At 40.2% G+C, this 19326-nt stretch overlaps 1 protein-coding gene across 4 annotated transcripts in view; it reads right to left on the reverse strand.

Moving 5' to 3' along the window:
• Positions 1-19066, reverse strand: part of podn (podocan) — an 84216-nt gene extending 65150 nt beyond the window's left edge. For 2 of the 4 annotated variants that reach the window (XM_036978572.2, XM_090236163.1), the window contains exon 1: positions 18892-19066. The gene's annotated coding sequence lies outside the window, so the exon portion shown is untranslated. Of the gene's footprint in view, positions 1-169; positions 477-18891 lie in introns of those variants that run through there. The other 2 variants (XM_036978571.2, XM_036978573.2) reach the window with 2 other exon arrangements.
• Positions 19067-19326: the final 260 nt, after the last annotated feature.

The following is a 19326-nucleotide window of genomic DNA, read 5'->3' on the forward strand; positions in this document are numbered from 1 at the left end:
TTAAGATCTTACATTATATACAGAGCATCTATTTAAAGCTCTGGTCCACATGTTCAAAGTGCCATGAAGCATTATCTAACAAGAGCCTAACGTATAAAGTAACAAGCATGCATGCATAAATACATACTCAAATATTACAGAAGATATCCAGTATACATGCATTCTTTACCTTCTCTGACAGAGAGGTTAGCAGAGACAGAGACAGAGGCAAAGCAGTCTGGTTTCCAGTCCAGCCAGAGACAGTCCCATAGCAGGATAGAGAGGAGCCACAGTAACTACACAGTCACTCCCAGGGCCAGCCCTGGTCAGTTCAGATCCAGATCCCCACCAGATGTGACAGGAGAGTGGGAGTGAGAGAGGAAAAGTTCAGAGAAAGAAGGAGAGAAGGAAAGAGAGAAGAGAGAGAGGGAAAACAGTGCGAGTGGGAGAGGAAACTGAGTTGAAGGATAGCCAAATGCCCAGAATTCTTTGCTTTCTTGCTTCTATTTTTTTAGTCGTCTGAGACAGGTTTTTACCAATCCCTATATGGTAATGAAAACATTTCATGTTGCAATTCGTTTTTTCTGTAGAAAGAAAGAAAGAAAGAAAGAAAGAAAGAAAGAAAGAAAGAAAGAAAATGTATATACAGTACATATAGTACAAGTCAAAAGTTGGCACACCTAATCATTCAAGGGTTTTTCTTTATTTTTAATATTTTCTACATTGTAGAATAACAGTAAAGACATCAAAACTATGAAATAACACATATGGAATCATATAGTAACCAAAAAAAGTGTTAAACAAATCTAAATATATATTTGATATTTGATATTCTTCAAAGTAGCCACCATTTCCTTGATGACAGCTTTGCACACTCTCGGCATTCTCTCAACCAGCTTCATGAGGTAGTCACCTGGAATGCATTTCAATTAACAGGTGTGCCTTGTTAGAAGTTCATTTGTGGAATTTCTTTCATTCTTAATGTGTTTGAGCCAATCAGTAGTGTTGTGACAAGGTAGGGGTGGTGGTACACAGAAGATAGCCCTATTTGGAAATAGACCAAGTCCATATTATGACAAGAACAGCTCAAATAATTAATGGCACACTTAACCAGCATGGCTACCACAGCATTCTGCAGCAATACGCCATCCCATCTGGTTTGCGCTTAGTGGGACTATTATTTATTCTTCAACAGCACAATGACCCAACACACCTCCAGGCTGTGTAAGGGCTATTTGACCAAGAAGGAGAGTGATGGAGTGCTGCATCAGATGACCTGGCCTCCACAATCACCCGACCTCAACCAAATTGAGATGGTTTGGGATGAGTTGGATTGTAGAGTGAAGGAAAAGCAGCCCACAAGTGCTCAGCATATGTGGGAACTGCTTCAAGACGGTTGGAAAAGCATTCCAGGTGAAGCTGGTTGAGAGAATGCCAAGAGTGTGCCAAGCTGTCATAAAGGCAAAGGTTGACTACTTAGAAGAATATAAAATATATTTAGATTTGTTTAACACTTTTTTGGTTACTACATGATTCCATTTGTGTTATTTCATAATGTAATGTCTTCACTATTATTCTGCAATGTAGAACACAGTAAAAATAAAGAAAAACCCTGGAATGAGTAGATGTGTCCAAACATTTGACTGGTACTGTATATATTTCTCATGAATCAACAGAGATTAGTATCACAGCGAAACTGAGTGAGTATATTGGACTGAAAGTATCTTGGATGAACTTAAAAGTAATTTCACTTCAAATAGATGATGTTGCTGAATCATACATTCCCTGTTTCTTCTTTGAGCCTGCTACAAAGAGAGTTATCATGACCCAGGGAGCCAGGAATGTTAGTAACATTGTCTTGTTAGCAATTTGTTCCCTCAAAGGCCTAAACATCCTCTCCTGTTTTCTCATTATATCACATCGAACAACTGCAGTGCTTGAGATTAAAGAAATAAACATTTTACTAAAGATGAACAAAAATTGTAACCAATATGAGCCTAGAAACTGATCAGTATTAGAAAATAAGTATTTATAGAGAACTCATGTAATCCACATTTATCTTGAAAGGGCATTTATTTTGAAGACATTTCATATAGACAGGAAACAAGAGTCTGCCCGAAAGAGGCGACAGACAGGATATGGCCTAATAACTCACACGTTGTGTAGAAGGGTCTCTCTCTACATAGTCTATACCTCCCATTAGGCGTTATGGTGTTGTACATCTGCTTTTTGTAAAAATGTCTTTGTATCGCAAATTATGTTAATTCCACCAACAGCAGGCCTATTTTTCTATATTCCCTAAGACACTTCTCAGAGGACATTCCGCCGGAGTTATGTCACATAAATTATAGGACTAAACCTGGATCAAAAATAAATTATAAAGTATGACACAGTGGCTTCCTTCCTGATTCCTATGGCTGTAAACTGTGAATTTAGATAGAAAGAAGTAATTATCATTTTGGGGCAGTTTCCCAGACAGATATTAAGCCTAGTCCTGGACTAGGGTGGGGTATAGACTATGTAGAGAGAGACCCTTCTACACAACCCTTGGGGGGGATAGGGGTGTTATCTGTTAAAGGGAAACTCAAAAATGATCTTTTAGCATTTTTTTCATTAGTCCACTGTTGATAGAGTCCCAAAATGTGTTGCATGTCAGCAGTCAAGTTTTCAAGATATTGGACATTCAAGAAGCAAAGTGTCACTGGCCACATCATCATGATGATGTAAAATGTATCCACTTTAAAGTCAAGTGAAGAGAGAGTCTGACTAGACTGGCCGTGCACGTCTGCAGAGCCGCATTCCCATCTGAGGCTATGAAGCCTTGATTTGGGCCTGTATTTTTATTTTATTTATTTTTATTTCACCTTTATTTAACCAGGTAGGCAAGTTGAGAACAAGTTCTCATTTACAATTGAGACCTGGCCAAGATAAAGCAAAGCAGTTCGACACATACAACAACACAGAGTTACACATGGAGTAAAACAAACATACAGTCAATAATACAGTAGAAACAAGTCTATATACGATGTGAGCAAATGAGGTGAGAAGGGAGGTAAAGGCAAAAAAGGCCATGGTGGCAAAGTAAATACAATATAGCAAGTAAAACACTGGAATGGTTGATTTGCATTGGAAGAATGTGCAAAGTAGAAATAAAAATAATGGGGCGCAAAGGAGCAAAATAAATAAATAAAATAAATACAGTAGGGAAAGAGGTAGTTGTTTGGGCTAAATTATAGGTGGGCTATGTACAGGTGCAGTAATCTGTGAGCTGCTCTGACAGCTGGTGCTTAAAGCTAGTGAGGGAGATTTTTTCCAGTTTCAGAGATTTTTGTAGTTCGTTCCAGTCATTGGCAGCAGAGAACTGGAAGGAGAGGCGGCCAAAGAAATAATTTGTTTTGGGGGTGACCAGAGAGATATACCTGCTGGAGCGCGTGCTACAGGTGGGTGATGCTATGGTGACCAGCGAGCTGAGATAAGGGGGGACTTTACCTAGCAGGGTCTTGTAGATGACATGGAGCCAGTGGGTTTGGCGACAAGTATGAAGCGAGGGCCAACCAACGAGAGCGTACAGGTCACAATGGTGGGTAGTGTATGGGGCATTGGTGACAAAACGGGTGGCACTGTGATAGACTGCATCCAATTTGTTGAGTAGGGTATTGGAGGCTATTTTGTAAATGACATCGCCAAAGTCGAGGATTGGTAGGATGGTCAGTTTTACAAGGGTATGTTTGGCAGCATGAGTGAAGGATGCTTTGTTGCGAAATAGGAAGCCAATTCTAGATTTAACTTTGGATTGGAGATGTTTGATGTGGGTCTGGAAGGAGAGTTTACAGCCTAACCAGACACCTAGGTATTTGTAGTTGTCCACGTATTCTAAGTCAGAGCCGTCCAGAGTAGTGATGTTGGACAGGCGGGCAGGTGCAGGCAGCGATCGGTTGAAGAGCATGCATTTAGTTTTACTTGTATTTCAATTGGAGGCTATGTATGCAGGGGTGGAAGTAACAAATTACAAATAATATTGTTACTGTAATTGAGTAGCTTTTGGAGTACTTGTACTTTTTTTTTCAAAGTCAGTAATTTTACTTTTACTTAAGTAAGTTCTGAATTAATGATTGTACTTCGCTACCTTATTAAAACTATCCTTTATAGAGTACAATTTTGTAGGCTGTACATAACAGAAGATCATGACGGCACGGAAACTTTGCAACTCTGAGCCAGAAAAAAATGATCATCGTTGTCTAGTCAGTGACCAATTAAATCAAATTTCACGCATCGCGCCAATCAAATCAAGCTGTGCACACAAACTGAACGATGGTCGGAAGATTTTCAAAAAGGCAAAAATTTAGTATGAGACATGTCGTGAAAGATTGGAACGTTTTTTTATCAAAGCAGTTTGTGTGAAAACAATGGAGATGGAGGAGACTGTTTAGTTTAAATGAGTTTAATTTATTGCACCAAAGAAAACAAGTGATTAACAACAATACAGATAAAAACAACAACAACAAAACAGTGTACAGGTGTGGTTGGAAGCCCAATGGCTTATATGGAAACCACAACACAAAAAAATATATACAATAGATAAGTACAAACATAAAAACAGGTAGTTAAAACAGATAAAACTATTAATTATAAATGTATAAATTAACTGATCAGTAATCACAAACATTTTAAAAACTATTTGTTTTGTTTAAATGTGTGTGTGTAAGTGTGCATGTGAGTGTGTGAAAGTTACGCTATATGGAGGAGATTACTGAGTAGTTTGCTTCATCAGGCTGACCCCCAGTCTTCGCTTTAAGTTATTGTGAGTATGTGAGAGTTAGGCTATATGGAGGAGATTACTGAGTAGTTTGCTTCATCAGGCTGACCCCAAGTCTTCGCTTTAAGTTATTGAGGGCTGATGATGTTTTAGCAATGTGAAGATAATAAATCTGTATCTGTATCTGATAAAGAATTGACTATGTGAGGTGTGGCAGTGGGGAAGGTGAAGGTTATTGCAGTGTCTTGTGTTGTTTCAGAATTAACCTGGAAGAATCCATTGAAGGGTAAAGGTAGACTTCTGGGAGGTATGAGTATTTGTAGATGGAAGTGCATAATTGGTGTACATTCATGTTGTAAATAGAAAAGATATTGAGTTTCTTAAACAAAGGTGCAGTTGGAGCCAGGTATTTAGAGGAGATGGCTAGTCTTGAACATTTATTTTGTATGATAAGTAATTTGTGTAGGTAGGAGGCATATGTACTGGCCCAGACAATATTACATTAAATGAGATAGGGGTAAATTAAGCTATTGTATAGAGTTTGGAAGCAAGCCTAATGAGCCAAACCACTAATATTTCTGATACCAACAGATTTCATCACTTTGTTGCAGACAAATGAAATATGATCTTTCCAGGATAACTTCAAATCAATTAAAACTCAGAGGAAGTGGATGTGACTTGTTCCATTTCATTGCCACCAAATGAGATTCTGACTGTTTATTTTTCTAACTAGTGAATACAATACGTTTAGATTGTTTAACATATAAAGATAAAACACTTATCTGGAACCATTCAGACAATTTAGCCATGCCTGAGTTGGCTTCACTAATTTGTTCATAAAAATTGTGTGATAAAATCAAATTGGTGTCTTCAGCAAAGAAGACGCCACAGGATATCTTGGCTCTGGTAGACGCACAGCCGGCTGCATAAACAAATTGTCCTCCAACCAATTATATGTATATTCATGAAAACCGTAATAATGCAATTTAGAAAGTAATATTTCATGATCAACAGTGTCAAAGGCATTCGATAAATCTAAAAACATGTCAAGAGCATATTCGTTGTTTTTGATACACAAGTTGCAAAACTACTGTGGAGTAGTTTTTACAAAAAACATATTTGTGCTCATATAGAATACAGTGTTGATTTAAATGTTTAAACATACTATTATAAACACATTTTTCTAGGATTTTTGAAAAACATGGTAGTACAGATATTGGGCGATAATTTGTAAAAGATCTTGGATCACCAGATTTATAGAGGGGGATAACTTTGGCAATTTTAAAATCTTTAGGAACAGTACCAGTTTGCTGTGACCAGTTCTCTTTCAAGCACAGTAGAGGCGATGTAATGCAAGCTTTGCTTACCCACGATGGCGAAGGTGGCTGCCTACAATAACTCTGCCTCAAACATGAGAAAACATTGTAGAGTTAAGATAACTAGCTAGCTATGAATGACAAAAACTGTGTTTTATGGGTGGCTTTGGCAGCTGGCTATCTAATAGTCTAACTTATGTAAGTTAGCATTAGCCTAGTTGTCAAGAATACTAAAGTTAGCAAGCTATCCTTGCAGTAAGAGGCGCAACTTTAGTTTTAGAAGTGGGGGGGCATAATAGTTTTTTTATCCAGTCGGATAAACACTCGAAACTGCCTACCCGACCACTAAGAGGCGTCCGTGTGGCCCCAAAGCAGACCATTGCCTCGTTTTGTATCACATTACAATTACAAAACTGGGGGTTGGGGGGTGCAATGTCATAATGTGGGGGGACATGCCTCCCCAGTGAAAGTTGCGCCCCTGCTTGCAGCTAAGTTAGCTGGCTAGCTACATGGCTAACCAACACTTGATGATGATAGTGACATTGAAGTGCAAGCCATAATGGCTATGTGTGGTGGTGGCTAGCTAGCCAGCCATGTAAGTTATCTGGACTAGCTAACAACATTAGACTAACATCAGCAAGTGAATTAGCTAGCTAGCAAGCTGACGTTAGCTTGCTTGGTCATGACATACCCTATTTAGACATTAGCTGACTAAACTCCACTCCATAGTGAAGTAAGGTTTTGATGAACTCCACCAGCATAGTGGAGCAGAGACCAAGCTTTGTGGAATTCAGCTCAGACTACATCAATTCGCCCAAGGTCAATACTTTAAACAAGTATTATTATGAAACACTTACCGTGTACCTATTATTGTCCTCTGTAGTTTTTTTTAGGGGGTAGATAAGCTTTAATAGTGCAGATAGATTGTGGCTTCTATCACCATGTTGGTCTGCATAATTTCCAATCCGCCATATACAGTGGGGAGAACAAGTATTTGATACACTGCCGATTTTGCAGGTTTTCTTACTTACAAAGCATGTAGAGGTCTGTAATTTTTATCATAAGTACACTTCAACTGTGAGAGACGGAATCTAAAATAAAAATCCAGAAAATCACATTGTATGATTTTTAAGTAATTAATTTGCATTTTATTGCATGACATAAGTATTTGATCACCTACCAACCAGTAAGAATCTCGGCTCTCACAGACCTGTTCGTTTTTCTTTAAGAATCCCTCCTGTTCTCCACTCATTACCTGTATTAACTGCACCTGTTTGAACTCGTTACCTGTATAAAAGACACCTGTCCACACACTCAATCAAACAGACTCCAACCTCTCCACAATGGCCAAGACCAGGGAGCTATGTAAGGACATCAGGGATAAAATTGTAGACCTGCAGACGGCTGGGATGGGCTACAGGACAATAGGCAAGCAGCTTGGTGAGAAGGCAACAACTGTTGACGCAATTATTAGAAAATGGAAGAAGTTCAAGATGACGGTCAATCAGCCTCGGTCTGGGGCTCCATGCAAGATCTCGACTCGTGGGGCATCAATGATCATGCGGAAGGTGAGGGATCAGCCCAGAACTACACGGCAGGACCTGGTCAATGACCTGAAGAGAGCTGGAACCACAGTTTCAAAGAAAACCATTAGTAACACACTACGCCGTCATGGATTAAAATCCTGCAGCGCACGCAAGGTCAAGGCTCGTCTGAAGTTTGCCAATGACCATCTGGATGACCCAGAGGAGGAATGGGAGAAGATCATGTAGTCTGATGAGACAAAAATTGAGATTTTTCATCTAAACTCCACTCGCCGTGTTTGGAGGAAGAAGAAGGATGAGTACAACCCCAAGAACACCATCCTAACTGTGAAGCATGGAGGTGGAAACATCATTCTTTGGGGATGCTTTTCTGCAAAGGGGACAGGACGACTGCACCGTATTGATGGGAGGATGGATGGGGCCATGTATCGCGAGATCTTGGCCAACAACCTCCTTCCCTCAGTAAGAACATTGAAGATGGGTCGTGGCTGGGTCTTCCAGCATGACAACGACCCGAAACACACAGCCAGGGCAACTAAGGAGTGGCTCCGTAAGAAGCATCTCAAGGTCCTGGAGTGGCCTAGCCAGTCTCCAGACCTGAACCCAATAGAAAATCTTTGGAGGGAGCTGAAAGTCCGTATTGCCCAGTAACAGCCCCGAAACCTGAAGGATCTGGAGAAGGTCTGTATGGAGGAGTGGGCCAAAATCCCTGCTGCAGTGTGTGCAAACCTGGTCAAGAACTACAAGAAACATATGATCTCTGTAATTTCATATTGTAAAGGCATATTCACGGTCATTTTCAACCTTTCCTTGTCCCAGTCTGTGATCCCCACAAGCCTCAAGCTGACCACCATAATTTCTGTTCCCAAGAACTCTAAGGCTACCTGCCACAATGACTACCACAGCTTTGCTGGTATGCAACCAACGAGAGCGTACAGGTCACAATGGTGGGTAGTGTATGGGGCTTTGGTGGCAAAACGGATGGCACTGTGATAGACTGCATCCAGTTTGTTGAGTAGAGTGTTGGAGGCTATTTTATAGATGACATCACCGAAGTCGAGGATCGGTAGGATGGTCAGTTTTACGAGGGTATGTTTGTCAGCATGAGTGAAGGATGCTTTGTTGCGATATAGGAAGACAATTCTAGATTTAATTTTGGATTGGAGTTGCTTAATGTGAGTCTGGAAGGAGAGTTTACAGTCTAACCAGACTCCTAGTTATTTGTAGTTGTCCACGTATTCTAAGTCAGAGCGGTCCACAGTAGTGATGCTGGACGGGTTAGCAGGTGCGGGCAGGGATCGGTTGAATAGCATGCATTTAGTTTCCCCTGCGTTTAAGAGCAGTTCGAGGCCACGGAAAGAGAGTTGTATGGCATTGAAGCTCGTCTGGAGGTTAGTTAACACAGTGTCCAAAGAGGGGCCAGAAGTATACAGAATGGTGTCGAGAATGGTATACAGAGAAGAGAGGGATGGGGGACTACAAGCGTATATGAGGCAATCCGTAATTTTGATTAAGACATTAATGAGCAAGCGACAACGGACGTAGTCAATATAACAATTTGTTTAGCACTTTTGAAATGTACAGCAACAGAATTCAGAACATGGGCCATTCTTACAGTGTTCTCCCTGTACACCAAGTCAGAACCATAGGATAAATAAAGGGGGCATATAAGCAGACAATAAAAGCTCTTACAATATTCAATGAATACATTTCTCTAAAACAGGTTATAGGCTACATAAGAAGGGCAAATACACCAAATTATTAGGGTGAGGCACATGGGCTACTAACATCTTACTGCACAACATACACTTAGTATTACTTTCTTAGCTACAGTATACATATCTCCCTGGCATATTACATAATTTATGCAGCAGCATACAATACATTTTTGGACTCACCTTGTTGTGCTGTGCTCACTTGACCAAGGTGGCGCAGCTGTCCTTCATGGGCAAATTTTGTCATCAAAGTCTGGCATTCTCTGGATTTATGGTGCTTTCAAAACAACTGGGAACTCTGAAAAAAACAGAGTTGAATCATGATGATGTCATTAATCTTCAGGTCGTAGCTCTATAAAGAGGCCGGGTTTACAATTCCGAGTTGGATGACAGTTCAAAACGTATTTTCCCAGCTGGAGCTCGTTTTTTCCAGACTTCCCAGTTGTCTTGAACTCACTGAAGTCAAGTTTGCACAGTTCCAAGTTAACAGTTGTTTGGAACGCAGCACAAATCATGCTTCATTGACAGCATTGCCAATGTTGAATGTTTATCATTTAAAACCACACAGCCACTCCACTGAATAGCAGGCTAGTGATTGCTTTGCAATGCTTGCAGTTTGCCACTGTAACTGATTCCTTCCAAACCACTCATTGTTGAATTTGCAATTTCCAACTTGTTGTGTAATGTTTATGTCCAATGGCCGATATTTATCTATAATTTCTCTTCATTATTTCTCTTCATATGACATGTATTAAGAAGGATTTGCCAGTAGATTGTCGACATGATTCATGATGGTGACTGCAAGCTGAGAATTTGAAAGTATGATGTTGACATGATCAGTCCAATCAAAACTACTATACATATAGCGTTATTGCTTTTGCGTCTTCTTCACTACGCTGTCTGTGTGGGTGGACCATTTCAGTTTGTCCGTGATGTGTATGCCAAGGAACTTAAAACTTTCCACAGAAAACAGAAAACACTCTAAAGTTTCTAAAACTGTTAAAATGATGTGAATATAACAGAACTGATTTGGGGGGGGGGGGGGGGGGATTGAGGTCATTGGATTTTCCAATGCTTTTCTATGGGAAACCCAAATTATTAGGACTCAGATTGCAGTTCCTATGGCTTCAACTAGATGTCAACAGTCTTTAGAAATTGTTCAATGTTTTCGTATTCTTTCTAAGTGTCACTCAGGTGGACTCTAGTCTTTAGGTGCGCGTGAATGAGAGCGCTACTCGTTGTTTTTCTCTGGTATTGAAAACAGTTTATTCCAACTTAAAATTGATCAATTATTTACATTTTAGGGTACCTGGGGTTGGATTAGAAACGTTAAATGTTTGGACCAAGTTTACAGGTAATTTATTAGATCCTTTGTTTTTGAACTCTGACATAGTGGCTGGATTAACAAGAAGTGTATCTTTGAAATGATGTAAAACACTTGTATAGTCATGAATGTTTAATATTACGAATTTAGTATTTTTGAATTTCGCGCTCAGCAATTTACCGGATGTTGTCAAATCGATCACGTTAACGGGATTCTAGCCATAGGGGATCCCTAAGAGGTTTTAATAGTCGCCATGGGTACAACAACACCAATGCACTTGCTAATAAACTCACTCACTGAATCAGCATATACATCAACGTTGTTGTTCGACGCTATCCGGAACATACCCCAGTCCACGTGATCGAAGCAATCTTGAAGCGTGGAATCAGATTGGTCGGACCAGCGTTGAAGAGACCTGAGCATGGGCGTTTCCTATTTTAGTTTCTGTCTATAGGCTGGGAGCAACAAAATGGAGTCATGGTCAGATTTGCCGAAAGGAGGGCGAGGTTGGGCTTTGTATGCGTTGCGGAAGTTAGAGTAACAATGATCCAGAATTTTAACAGTCCGGGTCGTGCATTCGATATGCTGATAAAATTTAGGTAGCCTTGTTTTAAGATTAGCTTTGTTAAAATCCCCAGCTACAATAAATGCAGCCTCAGGGTATGTGGTTTCCAGTTTACATGGAGTCCAATGAAGTTCTTTCAGGGCCGTCGAGGTGTCTGCTTGGGCGGGGGGGGGGGGGGGGGGGGGATATACATGACTGTGATTATAATCGAAGATAATTATCTTGGTAGATAATGCGGTCGGTATTTGATTGTAAGGAATTCTAGGCCAGGTAAACAAAATGACTTGAGTTCCTGTATGTTGTTATGATGACACCTCAACTCGTTAATCATAAGGCATACACCCCCGCCCTTCTTCTTACCAGAGAGATGTTTGTTTCTGTCGGCGTATCCCGAGTGAGCCATGTTTCCGTGAAACAAAGAATGTTACCATCTCTGATGTCTCTCTGAAAGGCAACCCTTGCTCGGATTTTGTGTACCTTGTTGTCAAGAGACTGGACATTGGCGAGTAGTATACTCGGGAGCGGTGTGCCCGTCTACGGAGACTGACCAGAAGACCGCTCGGGCTGCCCCTTCTGCAGCGCCGTTGTTTTGGGTCGCCTGCTGGGATCCGATCCATTGTCATGGGTGGTGGACCAAACATAGGATCCGCTATATATACCGTATATATTTTTCTGGACTCTGACATTGCTTGTTCTGATATTTCTTCATTTATTTATTTTTACTTTTTGGATTATGGAGTGTATTGTTTTGTATTGTTAAGTGTTACCGTTGGAGCTCAATACACAAGCATTTCGCCGCACCTGCAATGACATCTGCAAATCTGTGTACTCGATCAATACATTTGGATTTTATCATGTTTGCTGATGACACGAAGGTAGTAGGCCTTATCACCGGCAACAATGAGACAGTCTACCGGGAGGACTTCAGTGACCTGGCAGTGTGGTGCCAGGACAACAACCTCTCCCTCAACGTAAGTAAGAACATGGAGTTGATCATGAACTACAGGAAGGGGGGGCGAGCACACCCCCCATCCACATCGACAGGGCTACAGCGGAACGGGTCAAGAGCTTCAAGTTCCTCGGTGTCCAAATCACTAAAGACTTAAAATGGTCCAAACACATGCAATGAGTCGTGACGAAGGCACGACAGCGCCTCTTCCCCCTCAGGAGGTTGAAAAGATTTGTCATCGGCCCTCAAAAACTTCTACAGCTGTACCATTGAGAGCATCTTGACTGGCTGCATCACTGCTTGGTAGGACCATACCTGGCATGATGACTCCTTGCTGTCCCCAGTCCACCTGGCCGTGCTGCTGCTCCAGTTTCAACTTTTCTGCCTGTGATTATTATTATTTGACCATGCTGGTCATTTATGAACATTTGAACATCTTAGCCATGTTCTGTTATAATCTCCACCCTGCACAGCCAGAAGAGGACTGGCCACCCCACATAGTCTGGTACCTCTCTAGGTTTCTTCCTAGGTTTTGGCCTTTCTAGGGAGTTTTTCCTAGCCACCGTGCTTCTACACCTGCATTGCTTGCTGTTTGGGGTTTTAGGCTGGGTTTCTGTACAGCACTTTGAGATATCAGCTGATATACGAAGGGCTATATAAATAAATTTGATTTTGATTTGATATGGTAACTGCACCACCACGATGGCATAGAGCTACAGAGGGTGGTGCGGACAGCCCAGTACATCACTGGAGCCGAGCTCCCTGCCATCCAGGACATCTACAGTGCATTTGGAAAGTATTCAGACCCCTTCCCTTTTCCACATTTTGTTACACTACAGCTTTGTTCTACATTTAATTTTCCCCTCATCAATCTACACACAATATCCCAAAATGATAAATCGAAAACAGATTTTTTTTACATTTTAGCAACAAACAAAAAAATACAAAAATAAAATACCTTATTTACATAAGTATTCAGACCCTTTGCTATGAGACTTGAAATTGAGCTCAGGTGCATCCTGTATCCATTAATCATCCTGTTTTTCTACAACTTGATTGAAGTCCACCTGTTGTAAATTCAATTGATTGAACATAATTTATGGGCTCCCGGGGCTCCCGAGTGGCGCAGTGGTCTAAGACACTGCATTTCAATGCAAGAGGCGATACTGCTGTGCATCACATCCGGCCGTGATTGGGAGTCCCAAAGGGCGATGCGCAATTGGCCCAGCATCGCCAGGGTAGGCTGTCATTGTAATTAAGAATTTGTTCTTAACTGACTTGTCTAGTTAAATAAAGGTTCCATTTTTAAAAAGAATTGGGAAAGGCACACAATGAGAACTTGTTCATGGTTAAATAAAGGTGAAATATAAAATAAAACACTCCTGCCTAAACAGTGCACAACAGTATTCCAACTGGTCCGAAAGTTCACCTTCTAACAGAACAAAGACCTTAAGCATACAGTCAAGACAACGCAGGAGTGGCTTCGTGATAAGTTTCTGAATGTCCTTAAGTGGCCCAGCCAGAGCCAGGACTTGAACATCTCTGGAGAGACCTGAAAATACCTGTGCAGCAATGCTTCCCATCCAACCTGACACGAGCTTGAGAGGATCTGCAGAGAAGAATTGGAGAAACTCCAGGTGTGCCAAACTTGTAGCGTAAAACCCAAGAAGACTTGAGGCTGTAATCGCGGCCAAAGGTGCTTCAACAAAGTACTGAGTAAAGGGTCTGAATACTTATGTAAATGTGATATTTATTGGGGGGGAGGGGGTTATACAATTGCACAAATTTCTAAAAGCCTGTTTTTGATTTGTCATTATGGGGTATTGTGTTTAGATTGATGCGGATACAATCTATTTAATTAATTTTAGAATAAGGCTGTAAAGTAACCAAATGTGGAAACAGTCAAGGGGTCTGAATACTTTCAGAATGCATTGTATATCAAGCTATATGTGCTTCTGCACAGAAAGCAGTACCGGAGCATCAAGTCTGACACCAACAGGTTCCTGAACAGCTTCTATCCCGAAGCCAGAAGACTGATAAATAGCTAACAAAATGGCTACACAGACTATCTGCATTGACCCTTCTATTTTATGTTTGCACTATCTCTATGCACACTCACTCTGCACATTCTACACCCTCACTCACACTCCAACACAAACACACATTTCATTTGCTCTCTCACACACACACACACACACAACGAGCTGCTACTCTGTTTATCATATATCTTGATGCCTTGTCATCTTACCCCTATGCATATCTAACCCTACCACTCCAGTATCCCTACACTTGTAAAGATGGTACTGGAACTGACCCTGGACACCCCCCCCCTTATATAGCTCACTTAATTTATTGTGTTCTTTTTTCTATTTCTTGTGTGTCTGGTTGTAATTTACTTTTTAATTAAAAACATTTATAGCGTTGTTGGGAAAGAGTAAGCAAAAAGGCATTTCACTTTTTTAGTGCACGTGACAATAAAACTTGAAACTTGTTGGACTGCTTTTCACTGCAAAGCAAGCCAGGATAGACTCGATTCACTTTGAAAATCAGCGCCTGCTGAAACTGAACAGCAAGTTCTGAGAAGTGAAGGCGTTTGAACAGAACTCCTTTGTTTTTGCACAAGGAACACTACATAACCTAATGTACTCTGTACATGTTTATCAATCTAATGCATCATCTATAGCCCTTTTTCTATTTGAAGTGGGTTTGCACATTCATTTTGTGTTTCCATGATGTTCACATTACTTCTACTTGAGTCGGATAGTACAGTTTCCACCCCTGCCCATATGTATAGCGCCTCAGAGCGTTGATACAGGATCATTTTCACCTTTCATAATGAATAATATTCTCCTGAGACGTTTCTTGAACACGGGTCCTGTTCTCAGATCAGAAAAGACAACACTCAGCAGAAAATCTCTCTTAACTTTCTATGATTCACCATCCTCTTATCACAATTCTGCTCTTTGGTTTTCAAGGTCATATTGTGTGTTCACTAGTATTCATAATAGGAATAGTAACCATTTCCGAGTGCTTGGGGAGACTAAAACTTATGCATGTGTTATTGTGTTGAGTTATTAGTGTGACTGGGAGAGTCCATATACCATGTTAGAGAGAATTTATGAGATACAGTGATAGCGAGGGGATTGGTACTGACCGAGGCATCTCGAGATAGACAATAATGAATGAGGACACACGGTATAATAACCCCTGGTCACATCTTTAACGGAGTGCTTACTTGCGAAGCTCTCAGTCAGACAGAATGTGGGGGAAAAAACTTTGTGAACTTCATAACTCATAATCAATTGCTTGCAAATCCTTCTTTCCTGGAAGGTCCTCAGTGAAATTGGATCCAGTCTTAAAAATGGCTTTTTAACCAAAACATCTCAGATTGGCTATCGCGCCTGGTTTACACCCACACTGAAGCTGAACGGGGAGAGGCTCCAAGTTCCACCGCCTGTGTGTGTGTCTGTGTGAAGACAATTTTCAGCTGTGCTGCTGTACTTCATCTTATTCCTCCATGTTAAACCAATCTCCCACACAGCTCCCAGCACAGATAGGATACAAGTACCAGCCTATTTAAAAGTACCAGCCTATTAAACTGTTTGGCAGGGAGAAACCTACATTGGCTATGGTAGTGAATGACATCACCTGGCAGGGTAAATGAGAGGGCTGGGCAATGCTTAGAAAGATTGACATCATAAAGACAAAGGCATTTTTATAAAGTTATAGGCAAAATAAGATAATATGTGTTGTTTATGCACCTTCAATGAGTGGTACAGCGGTCTAAGGCACTGCATCTCAGTGCTAGAGGCGTCACTACAGACCCTGGTTTGATTCCAGGCTGTATCACAACCAGTAGTAATTGGGAGTGTCATAGGGCGGAGAACAATTGGCCCATCGTCGTCCGGGTTAGGGTTTGGCCAGGGTAGGGTAGGCCGTCATTGTAAATAATAATTTGTTCTTAACTGCCTTGCCTAGTTAAATAAAAGGCTACATTTAAATAAAAATAATAATATTAAGATGATAATTAGGGGCAATCTGATAACCCCCTACAACAAATCTTCAAGAAGGCAATTTGGCTCAAAAATGTACCATCCATCTTTATGTTAAAAGGCGATTTCTCCTTTTTACATTCTACAAGCATATGTAACCTTTATTTAACTAGGCAAGTCAGTTAAAAACAAACTCTTGTTTACATTGACGGCCTACACCAACTAGACATAGCTAGCCTCTTTATCTATTGGTACAATGTTACAGGGAGAATTTACAATAAAAAACACTTGAAAAGTAAAGTATGTGATTCAAGAGTGAACAAAGAGGTTGGAGTTTCAATTTGGAGCACAAAAAGGCCAGTTCATTCTTGTTAGTCTGTTTACATTTCACTCTTTCAAAGTCTCTCTATTCAAGAGCACTGAATAGGCAAACTAGATGACTGAGAAATTACACCCATGCTTATTAAAACACGTTTTATACATCTATTAAATAAACATAATATATACACAATATCCTTTCAAATCTCATGGATATGGAACATTACATAGAATGGGACTAGTGGTCACGACTACCATGAATCTGAATAATAAACTTACACCACATACTATAATTGCTATAGGAGGTCACACTCTACATACTTAACATTTCCTAATATTCACCTGTCCACACAGATTTACATTTTGGTGTGGGCATGAGTACAATTTCTGTAATTACTACATTTAAACAGTAAACAATATTAAAGTAGCATTGTTTATGCAAATACGATAATAGAAATGTTTGAGTACTTAAAAGTTGACATTTTAAATATTTAATTGTTGTCCAACACCACTTCACAACTTTTCTAAAAATGAAAGAGAAAAGTAAGCTGTTTTTCATTTCATATTTTCCTAATCACTCAAACAAAATATCAAAACAATTTCAAAAACAGGTGGGTTATAGTTAACCCTGAAAAATGAATGTTACAAAACATTTTACACACTCCCTGCCTAGAAAAACAGCCCTCTTCAGGGAGCGGTCAAAATGTACACAATTGTTACTGTACCTAAAGGGCCATGCTTTATCAATTTCACTCAGTGGGGGGTGGGGGGGGGGGGTTAGTATTATTATTATTTTTAGTCTAGGGCAGGGTCTTGAAATCTGTAACTGATTGTCGTATTGCTCAGGGATTGAGAATTAGTTGGTTATTATAGTATCTCGATGTGTGCCTAGTGTAGTCTCAATCAAATGATCCATAGCCTATACTACAGGCTATAGACTATATGAAGAGCATGCTGGGAGAAGCAAAAAGCAAAGTTATATTCCTAAGAAAATATTCTTCCTTCCCAAATCTTTTGTGCTGCTGGGATGGTGTATATAAAACTAGGCTACACTGCATTACACACCGCAATGGAAAAGCATTCCCAATCATGAGCCCTGGCCTGCCCTGCTCTGCTCTTGCTGATGTAAACCTTTTTGTGCTGCCTAACCAATGACTGTGCTGTGTACGGAGGCACTTCAGGAGGTGAGTCAAAAGCTTCTTCAAACAATACAAAAAACATTTGTCAAAAGAATTAAATATCTGTGCGCGCGGACTAGGCCTACTGATGTCCTGTCCAGTTTGAGAGGGACAGCGTGAAAATGGGAAGGAGGACCGGAGGTAAGCTTGCTACTGCTATAATTTATTTTAATAAACAATATGTTTCATTGCCCATAACGAAGCTACTTATCAGAGTTATTGACCTCACAATAAGCCATATTCTAGTAATTTACATAACTGACATTACTATGAAGCGACAACTGCAGAGATGGACAGCGCATGGGTGCTTGGGAAGTAATGCTTTATTCTGTCACTATCAATTGACGTTTGACATTTCAACAGGCTACTTACTACAACATACTAACTCTAAATCAGTCAGGAGCAAGCCAGAAAGCCCAAGAAGGAACAAAAATGTTTTTTTTAGGCTATATAATTATTTCAAGGCTATAGCCTGCCATTTAAGAAATCAATTGTGAAGCATTTGTGACACTACAGTCTGGCAGAAGCGCTCAGCATTTCAACAACACAATAAATAGCCCCTCAACAACACACTTATAAATTTCGCATTTGCCCACTATAATATTTATAGATTTTTTAAATAGTTACTTCGAATTAAATAACAATGAAACAAAAACTGCCTTACAGTCATTATATAGTGCCGTTGAATTCACTTTTAGAAACACGAGTTTGGCCAGTCTAGCTTGAGGATAATGCGGTGAGCTATGCATGCCTAGTTTGTTCCTTTAGTCTAGCAGATGCTCTTATATTCCCATGCCCTTATCACAGTCAACACAAATGTATTTTGTAACAACAATATCATGGAATAACATACATTTGAAAATTATAGTTTCCCAAATTCAAAAAAGTTCCAAGTGTATGTAGCCTGATGATATGCGGCTGCTGCGTTAAAACAACACATTTGTTTTTCTGGAATTCAATGATGATGCTTCAGTTGTCACGGGTTCTGTTGGGCTACATTTTTACAGTTGATAGACAACTTCAGCACTGGTCCAAACTTTGACTATCCTCTTTTTTAACAATAGCCTGTAAAAAATCTAAACGTCTCCAGTGTTGCTCTGTTGTGGTATTAAAAAAGATTCTGTTGTCTACAGTCATGTGAAATTATGTAGAATTGCATGAAATGCATTCATAAAATGCTAGTTTTTCACAGACCGCAAATAAGATGATAGATTCATGCACTGCTTTTATTAAAATGGATATATTTTCACCCTACCCTTGTCCGCAGTAGTCGGCGAATCCACAACTTTCTGGCTACTTTGCCATGTAATGCTTCCAAAATGAAGAAGAGTTCCTAAAATTGCATATCTAAGGCTCTGGTCTGTCTTAAGAGTGAGGGTAAACATTAAGCATGTTCTCCGCTCTCCACTTTATGCTTCAATTATTATTTTGGGTACAGGGGAGGGTCACGTTTTTTTTCAAGCGTTCATGGAGGGTAGTGTAAAAAATATATTTCCCTGAAGGGAGGTCAGATTTTCTCCAGGTATTCCTCATTATAAATGATGTAGTCCCTTAAAAGGCTAAATACTTTATAAAACATGAAACATTTGACAGTCATTGATTTGGTATTTATACTAAGTGAGTTTCGCAACTCTTTAGTCCAACTAAAGAGAGCTGGACCCAGAAGAGACCGGTGAGAGAAAATCAGGCC

The sequence above is a fragment of the Oncorhynchus mykiss genome, chromosome 5 (genome assembly GCF_057628025.1).
Source record: "Oncorhynchus mykiss isolate SJ-2025 chromosome 5, ASM5762802v1, whole genome shotgun sequence".
In the NCBI taxonomy this organism is placed as follows: Eukaryota; Metazoa; Chordata; class Actinopteri; order Salmoniformes; family Salmonidae; genus Oncorhynchus; species Oncorhynchus mykiss.